The sequence below is a fragment of the Psammomys obesus genome, unplaced genomic scaffold (assembly GCF_907164565.1).
Source record: "Psammomys obesus unplaced genomic scaffold, mPsaObe1.curated_primary_1811, whole genome shotgun sequence".
In the NCBI taxonomy this organism is placed as follows: Eukaryota; Metazoa; Chordata; class Mammalia; order Rodentia; family Muridae; genus Psammomys; species Psammomys obesus.
Genome location: NW_026596095.1, coordinates 10,057,798 through 10,068,606, shown reverse-complemented (window position 1 = coordinate 10,068,606; position 10,809 = coordinate 10,057,798). Strand labels below are relative to the sequence as shown.

The window sequence follows — 10,809 nt, the reverse complement described above, 5'->3', positions numbered from 1 at the left end:
TTAGAGCCTTTGGAAATTCTTTTGTCTTGTTTTTCCAGCTTGGCCTGTATCTACAGGTCTTTTCCCCTCATGGAAAAGTCAATAAGACATGCTCACTCCTTGGATTTCTCGTAGAATTATGATGTTGGAGAATCCCACGAAAGCATGTGGTCTGGTCCCTCACCTACTCTCAGAAGCAGATATACCTGACCTTGGTGCTGAAGGCTCCTTCAGCTCTGTCGTCCACCCCACCCCCTGCCCTTTCAGCCCCAGCTGTGTAAGCACTGCCACTGTTCTGTCTCCCCTTCCAGCTTTCCGCTGTTGTAGAGATGCTGTGCTTCTGTGCAGAGCCTGACTGGTAGACACATGCAGCGTTGGCCCTTGTTCAGTTGCTGCCTGTTTCTGCCACTCTCTCTCATTAAAAGAGAGCGAAGTATGAATGTGGGCTGGAGACAAGACTGGGGCTGTTAGCACCTGAGCCTGACCACAGCTCTGGCATTGAGTTGCCTGTTGCCCTCAGGTTAGCACTCTAAACACACGTTTCTTTATTTACTTAGCTATTTATCTATCTATCTATTTATTTTACTGGCTCTAATTAGTAGTTTACATTGTCTCTTGAGAACATGTTAAATATTGCTGAAAATGCAAAATATTGAAAATGTCTCCTTAGCTGTATAGAAGTGTTCTCTGGGGAATTTCCAAATTCCTTCACCTTTATCTGGTTTTGTAACATTTCAGGGCCAGATACCCCCATTTGCATGTGTCTGAGCACCTTCTGTTAGCGAATTCACTTTTCCATAGCAAAATTCATAGCATCACCAGGCATGGACATTCATTTACTGAGGCCGTTAAAACAAAAGTTCACAAGCAAATCCAAGAATGTGGTTATGAAAGCCAAGGCCTGTTGCCAAAGGATGATTGTGTGTGTGTGCACTGCTGGGAGATCATGCGCTACATTACGCAACATCTGACTGTTGGTCCCTGGATGCCATCCAGGGAGTAGCCGGACTCCTAGGGAACTGCTCGTAGCCCTGGTGGGAACTCATCGCCTTTGGAGTTTCGACATAAGCAGTCTCGCATCTGACAAGGCCCAGCTAGGGTAAGTCCTCTGAACGGGCCAGTGAGGAGCCAGCTCCAAGCTTACAGTAGGGATTCTGGATATTCCCAGAGATCTCCGAGGTATGCCATAGTGCAGTGTTCTCAATGCAGCAGCCCCCCGGCTTGCTCTGTTGAACTTCAGCAAGCGAGGCAGCTTGTAAAGGCCTGTTACATTTAATACCATCACACTGACCAGAACACCGGTTACTATCAGAATTCACTCGGGGTAAAGGCAGTTTGGAGAGTTCTGCTCCACAGTTTGGTTGGGCAGAAAGCAGAAGTGATGTAGAGAGAGAGAGAGCTGCCTGGATACAGGTCAGCAGTGACTTTATTTGAATATGCTGTATTGGTTTGCAGTCTACAATTAACTAAAAGCTCGTTTGCTATGGTTGGTGAAGACCCAAGTACTTGCTAAAGAATGTATTCTCAAGTTAGATTAAAGTGTGACTGGACATTCCTGGGTTATATCTTGCTGCAGAAGAAGACAGCTTTGGGATAAATGTAATCTGTCATTTACCCCTCTGTTTTTAAGAGATTAGTCAAAACCCTGTGTGCCAACATCGCTTTCTCTCACTGTCATAATGGGCTCATTTGCTTTCAGTATGGAGTACACATGAATTTGTCATACCAAATTACTTGAGTGATTCTGTGTTTTCTTCATATTTTTACTATATTCTCTCTGTGTATTTCAAGATAGGGTTTTTCTGTGTAGCCTTGGCTGTCCTAGAACTCACTCTGTAGACCAGGCTGGCCTCGAACTCACAAAGATCCACCTGCTTCTGCCCCGCAAGTGCTGGGATTAAACGTGTGCATCACCATGCCTGGTCCTGTTTTTACCATTCTAGTCATAGAGACCATTGCTGAACAAAAGATACTAATATAAAAATCTTCCAGATTCTCATGCTTGAATAAAACATATCAGGAAGGCTCAGACAGGAGGATTGCCTCAAGTGTGAGGCCAGCTGGGTCTGAAAAACAAACAAAGAAACTAACTAGAAAAATAAAATAAAATAAAATAAAATAAAATAAAATAAAATAAAATAAAATAAAATAAAATAAAATAAAGACTCCTTCAGTAGGAGTCTAACACACTTTCTTCGCTTTCAAAGTTGGTTCTAGTTTTGGCTGTGGACAGCTGTGGGCTCATGGGAAATGCAATCATGCCCCGCCTACTGACATGTCAGTCAGTGTTCGGCCATGCCTACAATGGCCCTGTAAGATTAGACTGGAGCTGGAAAATTCTTGGCATCCAGTGATCTCACAGTGATTGTAAGGCTGCAGCAGAAAACATTACTCACATATTGTATGAATACCTAAACTGTGCCCATCCAAAAAAGGGAGAGAACCATAACCATAATTATGTAATGTACACAATACTTGACAATGATAATAAATGACTATGCCACTGTTTTATGAATTTGGTATAATATCCTTTTTATCGTTTTTGGTGGTGCTGTTTCTACATTGGAAAAAAAAAAAGCTGCCTGTAGGGCTGGAGAGATGGCTTGGAGGTTAAGAGCACTGCTTGCTCTTCCAGAGGTCCTGAGTTCAATTCCCAGCAACCACATGGTGGCCCACAACCATCTATAATGAAATCTGGTGCCCTCTTCTGGTGTCATTACATTTTAGGTCAAAATGCATTATTCTTTAATCATGACATAGACAGAAATGAATAATATATTCTCAAATTCATTAAATATAGTGAATTGACAGAAAGCATCATCTTTAGCCATGTGTGATAGTGCCTATCATTCCGGCAGAACACTGTATATATAATAAATAAATCCTAAAAAAAACCCCAAAAACCTCAAAAAAAAAAAAGCTTCCTGTAAGAAGGTGAGTTATGTTAACTCAGCAACAACCTCACATGTCTCCTCTGGCGCATATCTCTGGATCACAACAGTTCCCACTATACTTGATTTAATCTTTTATTGTTCACCAGGACCTCAAAACCTGCTGCTAATTTCACCATCAAGAGACCAAGAGGAACGACAGACTTGGAAACAGGATTAAAAGCAGTGAGGACTACGAGGGTGGGAAATGAGTAATGGTTGTGGAGTCCCATTCAATCAAAGCCGTCATCCTGATGAACAAGAATAAGAGCGATGCAAGCGTTACATAATCTGCGATTAAGATGCTTGCACTAGGGCCTGCTTCACTCAAGGAGAAACTCCAGTGATCTGGACTATAGACCAGGCACAGAAGGCACACCGCTGCCAGCAGCATGGCATCAAAACCAACGCACAAAGGCTGACCTCAACATTGAAAGAAAAGGCAAGATCAGGCAACGGTGCTGGGTTTACTATTAGCCCCAGGTGAATTAAGCGGTTAAAAAAATTTTTTACTCACTATGTAATGTGTAAGGAATGCTGAGTCTCTGAATACCAATGTAAAAGCAGTTAAGGAAATTTTGGAAACTCTGCCTTAGTTGACTTCAGGGAAAAATTATTTACTAGGGCAAATGTTTAATGTAGATAAAAATCTCCTGTACTGGAAAAGAATGCCTGACAGGACTTTCACCTTTAGGAGGGCATGTCAGTGCTGGGTTAAAGTCTTCCAAAGAGATCACAGTCTGGCTGGAGGGTACTGATGCAGGCCACAGGTTGAAACCCTCTGTGTGACCTGTCATAGGGACTTTGCGCAGGGCTTTCAAGAGTGTCACTGCGCCTTCACTGCAAATACGCAGCAGGAGTAGCAAGCCATGGGAACACAGCCCTTCTCCCACAGTGCTCCCCTGAGCTGCCATGCTGGCCAAATGGAGAAACATGGCTTGGAGAAGGCTTTCCTTGGCGCTAATAATGTTCCCACACATTGTCCCCTTATTGGCAGCACACTCACATCGCAATATCGAAGTCTCTGAATTGCCCAAGCCACTGCTGTAATATAAAGGCACCGGTGCATTCTTGGGGCATCAAAGCATCTATGACTGCATCATGGCTTGCTTGGAGTTGAGGTGTGTAAGGATGGCGTCTGAGAGAAGACAAGAGATTTGCCCATGGTTTTAAAGGGTTTACCAAAGATGAGGAGCTTGCAAAACTCTAGCAACAAAGTGGACTTGGGCATGGTTGAGGATGACAGCTAGGAACTCCTGAGGAAGTGACTAATGAAGAATTGTTGGCACAAGCAGAAGAACACATAGCTGAATAAGAGACAAGAAAAAAAAAAAAAAGAGAGAGACCAAAGAAGTCAAAAAAGGAGAAGGCGGCCAAGAAGTCACAGAATTTAAAAGAAGTGTTGTAGCCATCCGTAATCTTCAAAAGTTTGGAAACATGACTGCAAGACCAAACATTTTCATGAGTTGAGAGGAATATTCAAGGTGTGTTGCCTGTTTAAAAGCAAATCTGTGACAGGGAAAAGAGGACAACTGAAGCAAAGCATCATGGACTGCCATAATGTTTTCTGGTGTCTTTATGTAACAGCAATGGCTTGGGCAAAGGAAAGAGCAGTGTTTGGAGGAAGATATCACTTCAGTAGTGTGCCGTCAGTGCCTTGCCGTTACAGGGGCGAGGTGTGGGCACACATTATCAACACTGAGGGAAACCTTGAAAGGTGTTTCTCCAAGCAGTGCTTTGCTGGCATGGCACTTCAGGAAAGCATCTTGGGAGAAGGGCTGAGTCACCATGACCAACTGTTCCTGCTGCACACTGAGAGGACTTGTGCTCCTCATGAAGCGCACCAGGCAAGGCCTTCGTGAGAGATTCCAGCAGAAGACATTGTTGTCGTAGGAGATGACAGCTCTATGTGTTATCACCCTGAAGACCCTCTAGGGAGAAGGTGTGTGAGGTCAAGAATACTGGCAGTCTGTCCCCGCGGATCTATAGGTTTGCATCTTGATTGTTAACCAAAAAGTACTAAAAGCAAAATAGTAAAAATTAAAAAAAAAAAAAAAAGTTTAGTTGGATATGGTGGTTTATGCCAGTAATCTCAGCACTCAGGAAGAAGGATCAGGAGTTCAAGGGTATTGTTGACTACAGATTAACTTTGAGGCTAGCCTGGACTACATGAGAGCCTGGCTCATTTTTTTTTTTTAACAGAAAAAGAGCTTATAGAATAAGGGTGTAAAGAAACTATTTTTGCGCAACTCTACGCATTTGCGCTTTTATCAGTGTTGTAAAAGTTGAAAGTTTAAAAAAGTTTTGGCAAAATGTACGAAAAGATGAATATTATTGAAGAAGAAATAAGTAAATAAATAAATACTAGTGTGAGCTAATGCATGTTGTCTGTAAAGTCTATAAGAGTGCAGGAGTCCTGGACCCCACTGACCCGTTAGGTTTGGCAGCCTCTAAGTTTGAAAGTGCGCCTTCACAGTGACTTTTCTGTTTATATAAACACACCCTGGGCCCTGTGTTACATTTGTTACATTGTGTTCATGCTGTACACTTTGTAGCCTAGGGAAAACTAGGCTAGCTCATGCACTCTAGGTTCTTTATAGGCTATCCCATGTAGGTTTATATAAACATGTTCTGTGATAGTCATACAGTAATATTGGATACTAATGGATTTCTCACAGTATATATATATATACCATTTAATACATGACAAAACATTTCAGAAACAGTAATGTCAGAGGCAAGGGTGAGGAGTAAATCTAATGCAGCGTGGAGGTGGGATGGAGACTCACATTCTCTGCTCACCCAGCATGCCCCCACAGCGGCTGGAAAACAGGATGTTGGTTCAGAGACCGGTGAAGAATGTTTGCCTCTGAGTCCACGTAGCCCCTGAGCCAAGTCCAGTGAGAAAGTCACTTTTCCATTTATAGCACTGGTTCTCAATCTTCCTATTGCTGTGAGCCTTTAATACAGTTCCTCATGTTGTGGTGACCCCCGAAACTCACAGGTTGAGAACTACTGTTTTAGGGAATGCTGCAAGGGTACAGAACCACATCTAGTAATACAAAGATAGACTTAATTCAGTGCGCACAGATACTCTCCCACACCCCCACAAAATATCCAAATATGGGCTGGGCTGTGGCTCAGTAAGTAGTATGGCAGTTGCCCAGCACATGCTATGCTCTGGGTTGGATTTTCAGGGTTGAGAAAGAGAAAAACAAAACAAAACAAAACATAATTGCTATCAAATATAGAAAACCTACCTACGAGCTATCTATAAACGACACCATGTGCTTTCCAGCCTCGTATAATCACAACCTGAGCCCCACCACTGGTTGAGTGATTGCTTATGATGCTGTTGGGTTGACTTGGGTCATCGACTACACAGAGGCAACAAAGAGGCAGTCTAAGACCCAGCATTTTAGATGGAGATCAGAAGGAGGCAGGAGAAGAATTTTAGGGGCAGCTAGTCTACTTACTGAAAAGGGCTGTTTGGATTTTAATAGACTTTCCATGGAATGTGAGGATGAAACTTCCACCAATCTGCTTTGGACACTGCTTTTAAGTAGTTTAGACATGTCTTAGCTACTCAATCTAATTACACAGTATAATATACAAGGGCATAGGTGTCCCCAGGCTCTGGCATAAAACCTCGTGATTATCATGTTCATAGACAAGTAAGGTTAACAGGTTTGGCATAGTATGGCAGGTTTAAAATTAGGGTGTAACTATTCTTTTGCTACTTTGTGGGTTCTTTCTTTTACCCTTCTCTATCCCCTTTCTTCTATCCTTTTAACCATTTTCTCTCCCTTTCCAACCCACCCTCCCTGCCACCACAACACTAGATAAGAGAGAAAAAAGGATAGAGAGGAGAAGAAAGCCTCCACCTTATTGTTTGAGGCAGGGTCTCTCACTGAACCGGAAGCTTACCAGTTTGGCTGGATTGGCCAGCCCCAGTTTTCCTGCTGTCTCTGCCTCCCCAGCACAGACTGGGATTGTGGGCTCATACCAACACACTCAGCTTTTTTTTTCTTCACCAGATTCTCAGCTTCTTGAGTGTGTTCTGGTGTCCTGTGTGGGCCACAGAGCATCAAATTCAGACCCTCATACTGCAGCAAAGGCTTCAGCCACTGAGCCATCTCTCCAGCCTCTCACAATTTTATTAATTACCTATAAATCTTGGATAGATCTTTAATTTCATCTATTATTTTTTTTTCAAAAAGTAGAACGGGAAGGCTAAGTAATGGTACACAGATATCTAAGTTCTTATTTAGTTATGTGCTTTATCAACTGTGGCAATTCTTATATTTCCTCAGGCTTTAAAGGTTTAAAATGATCCAAACGGAGGCTCCATGTTTTAACCTTTTCTTGCCAATTATAAAAGATTCCAATTCAAGCATTTTAGTAAAGCCTTGGGATATCATTTTGATCTACTGATTTCTGCCAATAAAGAAACATTAAAAATGTGGTTCAAGAGAACTGGAAAAACTCAGATTATCTGTTTGTCTGTCTGAAGAGAATTTTGTATGCCCCTTTGGCTTGGAAGATAAGTTTCATCCTAGCAGGTTTACAGGAGCAATATCATATAATGTAACATGTGCCTTTCTGTACATGACCCCAGTTGGGCTGGTTCAGGACTCTCTCACACTTGATTTGACACCTCTACCACAGAAATAACCTGAGAAGCCTATTGACTTTGTAAAATGGGTATATAGTATGAGTCTAGTCTTCACCAGAATTGTGCAGGTACACGTACTCATTTATTTTAACTTATCTTTTTCTATAGTTATTTAAAGATATTATGGAAAACAACTCAGCAGGGAGTCCCCGAGTTCCTTGGAGGCTGACTGTCTCATGTGCTCCCCCTAGTGGAGGGGGCACAACAGTGTACAGTCCAGAAGGAGAGGGCTCATTGGTAGACTCACGTAATAGCAGACCATTTATCTTCCACCGCCCTGATTGTTTGCAATGAAGGTGGATACCCCGAGAGAGCTCTATATCTCTGTCTGTCTGTCTGTCTGTCTGTCTATCTATCTATCTATCTATCTATCTATCTATCTATCTATCTAGGAAAGAAAAAGAAAAGCAAAGAAAAAAAAAACAGTCTTTCTTAGGTAGGACCTCACAGTAGGCAAGAAGATCCCTTTGGCCTTGCCCTCTGTAACTGTTGTCATTGGGGAAATGTAATCTGGCAGCCTTTTATAGTTTTTTATTTTAGAGTCCTCTCAAAATGCTCAGCTAAGTCCCACACATTGAGGGACTGGAAGATAGCTCCGTTGGTAAAGTGTCCGCTGTGCACTCATGCAGGTCAGAGGACAACTTTTGAGATCTCCCTAAATCATGTGAGGGCCAGGGATCGAATTCAAGTCTTCAGGCTTGGCACCAAGTGCCTTTCACCAGTGAGCCATCCTGTCAGCCTGACCAATCTATTAAAAACCAGAACAAAACAGAAAAAAACCTGTTAAGATTGAACTGAGAAGTTTTGCTCAGTTCTAGGTTATAGAGTAAAAGCGGTTATGCCATGCAAGCCTGACTGACTGGAAGGTTCACTTTGTATAGCTCTCCTTTTCATTAGCTTCAGAATGCAAAGAAAATGGTGAGCAGAAAGGTTGATACAGGAAGCGACTGACGACGAAATGAGCAGTGTGATTTAGTCAAAGCTCTCAATTTTATATATATAATGTCCTTGGTTTGCTGCTTAAGATTTGTTTTTCTGTTGGGGAGAAAATTTTTGATCCAGCCCATCTTTTAGATGCCTCTGTATACCAGTTAAAATGTGCCCTGTTTTTGTGGGGGTTGTCGGTCCAGCTAATGTGCTCCCAAAGTAATCAGTTTCATTGAATTAAAATTTCTCCATAATGATATTGTGTGTGTTTGTTTGTTGAGACAGGGTTCCTCTCTGTAACCCTGTTGTCCTAGAACTCACAGAGCTCTGCCTCTGTCTCTCTAAATGCTGGGACTAAAGGTGGGTACCATTGCATCCAGCCCATTAGGATAATTTCAGTATGATTCAGTCTCTATTAGGAGTAAGACATTTTTCTTAATCTACAAAAGGTTTGGGTCTATAATTCTTATACATAAAATTGTCTGGAATCCCAGGAGATGGCTCTGATTGCTTAAGCCCATTATCAAAATGTACCTACCTGAGCTTTCTAACTGGATGTCATCCCGTTACATATTGGATGTGGTTCATTTTGAACCCAGTCAATCTAAGAGTTGCTTAAATAGATCGAAAGACCCCAAAACACAGGTTTGAGGGGTTCAGAATCCAAGAGAGAATTTGGGAACAATGGGCCCTGATCTGGCAGTTCTGTTCAATCATTAGCACCCCCCCCCCCCGGAATTTTACCTGAGATCTCAATTCTGACTCCTTTCTCTTAGGAAGAAAAAGACACATTCAACAGGCGTTAACTGAACAGACAGAAGACTGATGAATCAGGGGGTTCAGAGAGCGCTACAACTCAGGCAGAAAATGCCCACTGAGAGACAGAGAAACAGCCTGCTGGCATGCGGTTCAGTATGTCCCTTAAGTGGACATATTCTGCAGATTGTTGTCTGTGGCTGGCAGAACACTTGTGATTCGCCAGGTTTCGGCCACTAGTTTTAAGACTATGTTGTCTTATTAGGTTAATTTATGGTAAGGCAAGCTTAATTCAAGATGTTTGAGTTTCTTGGGAGGGAAGCAGGTGAGATCACACCTGAGCATGGCTTACTCCCTTACTCAGCGAAATGCCTTCTTCGGAGCTACTTGTGCCTACTGCTGTTCATACGCAGGGACCTGCAGGCATGTTCCAGCTTTGGCTTAGCCTGCAGTGGTCCTCAACCCTCCTAAAGCCGTGATCCTTTAACACAGTTCCTCATGTGGTGGTGACCTCCCAACCATAAAATTATTTCTGTTGCTACTTCTTAACTGTAATTTTGCTACTGTTAGCAATTGTAGTGTAAATATCTGATTTGCAAGACAGCTGATCTGTGATTCCCCAAAAGGGCTCAGAGCCCACAGGTTGAGAACCACTAGTCTAGAGTAGTTGCTGAGTGAATGAAGAGATGTTTTTGTCATATTATTTGTGAAGAAAGCTATGACAGGGGACCCTCACTGATTTGAGCCACTGCTCTGAGGTGTGCTGTGTTTCTGAGCATGTCTGTTCCACATACATCATGCCACTCAGAGACCCAGAGTGCTCCCAGCCGTGCTCTGGCGTCCTTCAGGATGTGTTTGTGGCTGAAGCTGGGCCACTAGGTTACAGAGCTGAGAAAGAAGACCTGAGGGGTTCTTCGGCTTGGATTATGCGCACACCTTTTCGACTGCTCAGCTAGAGAGAACCCTTACCACGAGCTTGAGAAGTGCAGGTCTTATGTGGGCAACTGTGGAACAAACCCTACCCGTCACCAGGAGGAGAATGAGTAGGCACCACGTGGGCGCAGTCTCTGCTCATCCTAGCCTTTTAAATCACTCGGGTGCTTCTGAGTGGTGAGGTCAGAGTCAGCCACAGAGGGGGGCTTCGGGAGTGTGCATCCGTGGAGAGGCACAGGCCTGTGCCCTTGGAGGGTCCTGTATTAAAACTGATGCTCCACTGCTGACCCCTTGACGTTCTAGAGAGCTGCACTCATGTGCCCCCTGTGCGCCGTGTCCAACCGACTATGCACCCAGCTCTGCCCGCTGATTCCCACATTAACGTCTTCCTGCTACCCACTTAGTATTTACTGAAAATCTACTATGTAATAACACATCAGAAAAGAACATATAAAGAGCAGGCTCCAAAGATGGGTGAAGGCTCGAGATCTAGGATCTTGCAATCTAGTAGAGGATGACAGACGTGAAAGAATTTGTCACTCGAGAGAGTTTACAAACCTTTGAGATGGTTCAGGGTGTTTACTGCCAAGCCTGATGACCCAGATTTGA

At 43.2% G+C, this 10,809-nt stretch overlaps 1 long non-coding RNA gene across 1 annotated transcript; it reads left to right on the top strand.

The window, feature by feature from the left end:
- The first annotated feature begins 989 nt into the window (after positions 1-989).
- LOC129691985 (uncharacterized) lies at positions 990-8,768 on the top strand. Its single transcript, XR_008722590.1, has 2 exons — positions 990-1,078; positions 3,020-8,768. It is a non-coding gene; the product is annotated as an uncharacterized LOC129691985 (long non-coding RNA).
- The last annotated feature ends 2,041 nt before the right edge of the window (positions 8,769-10,809 follow it).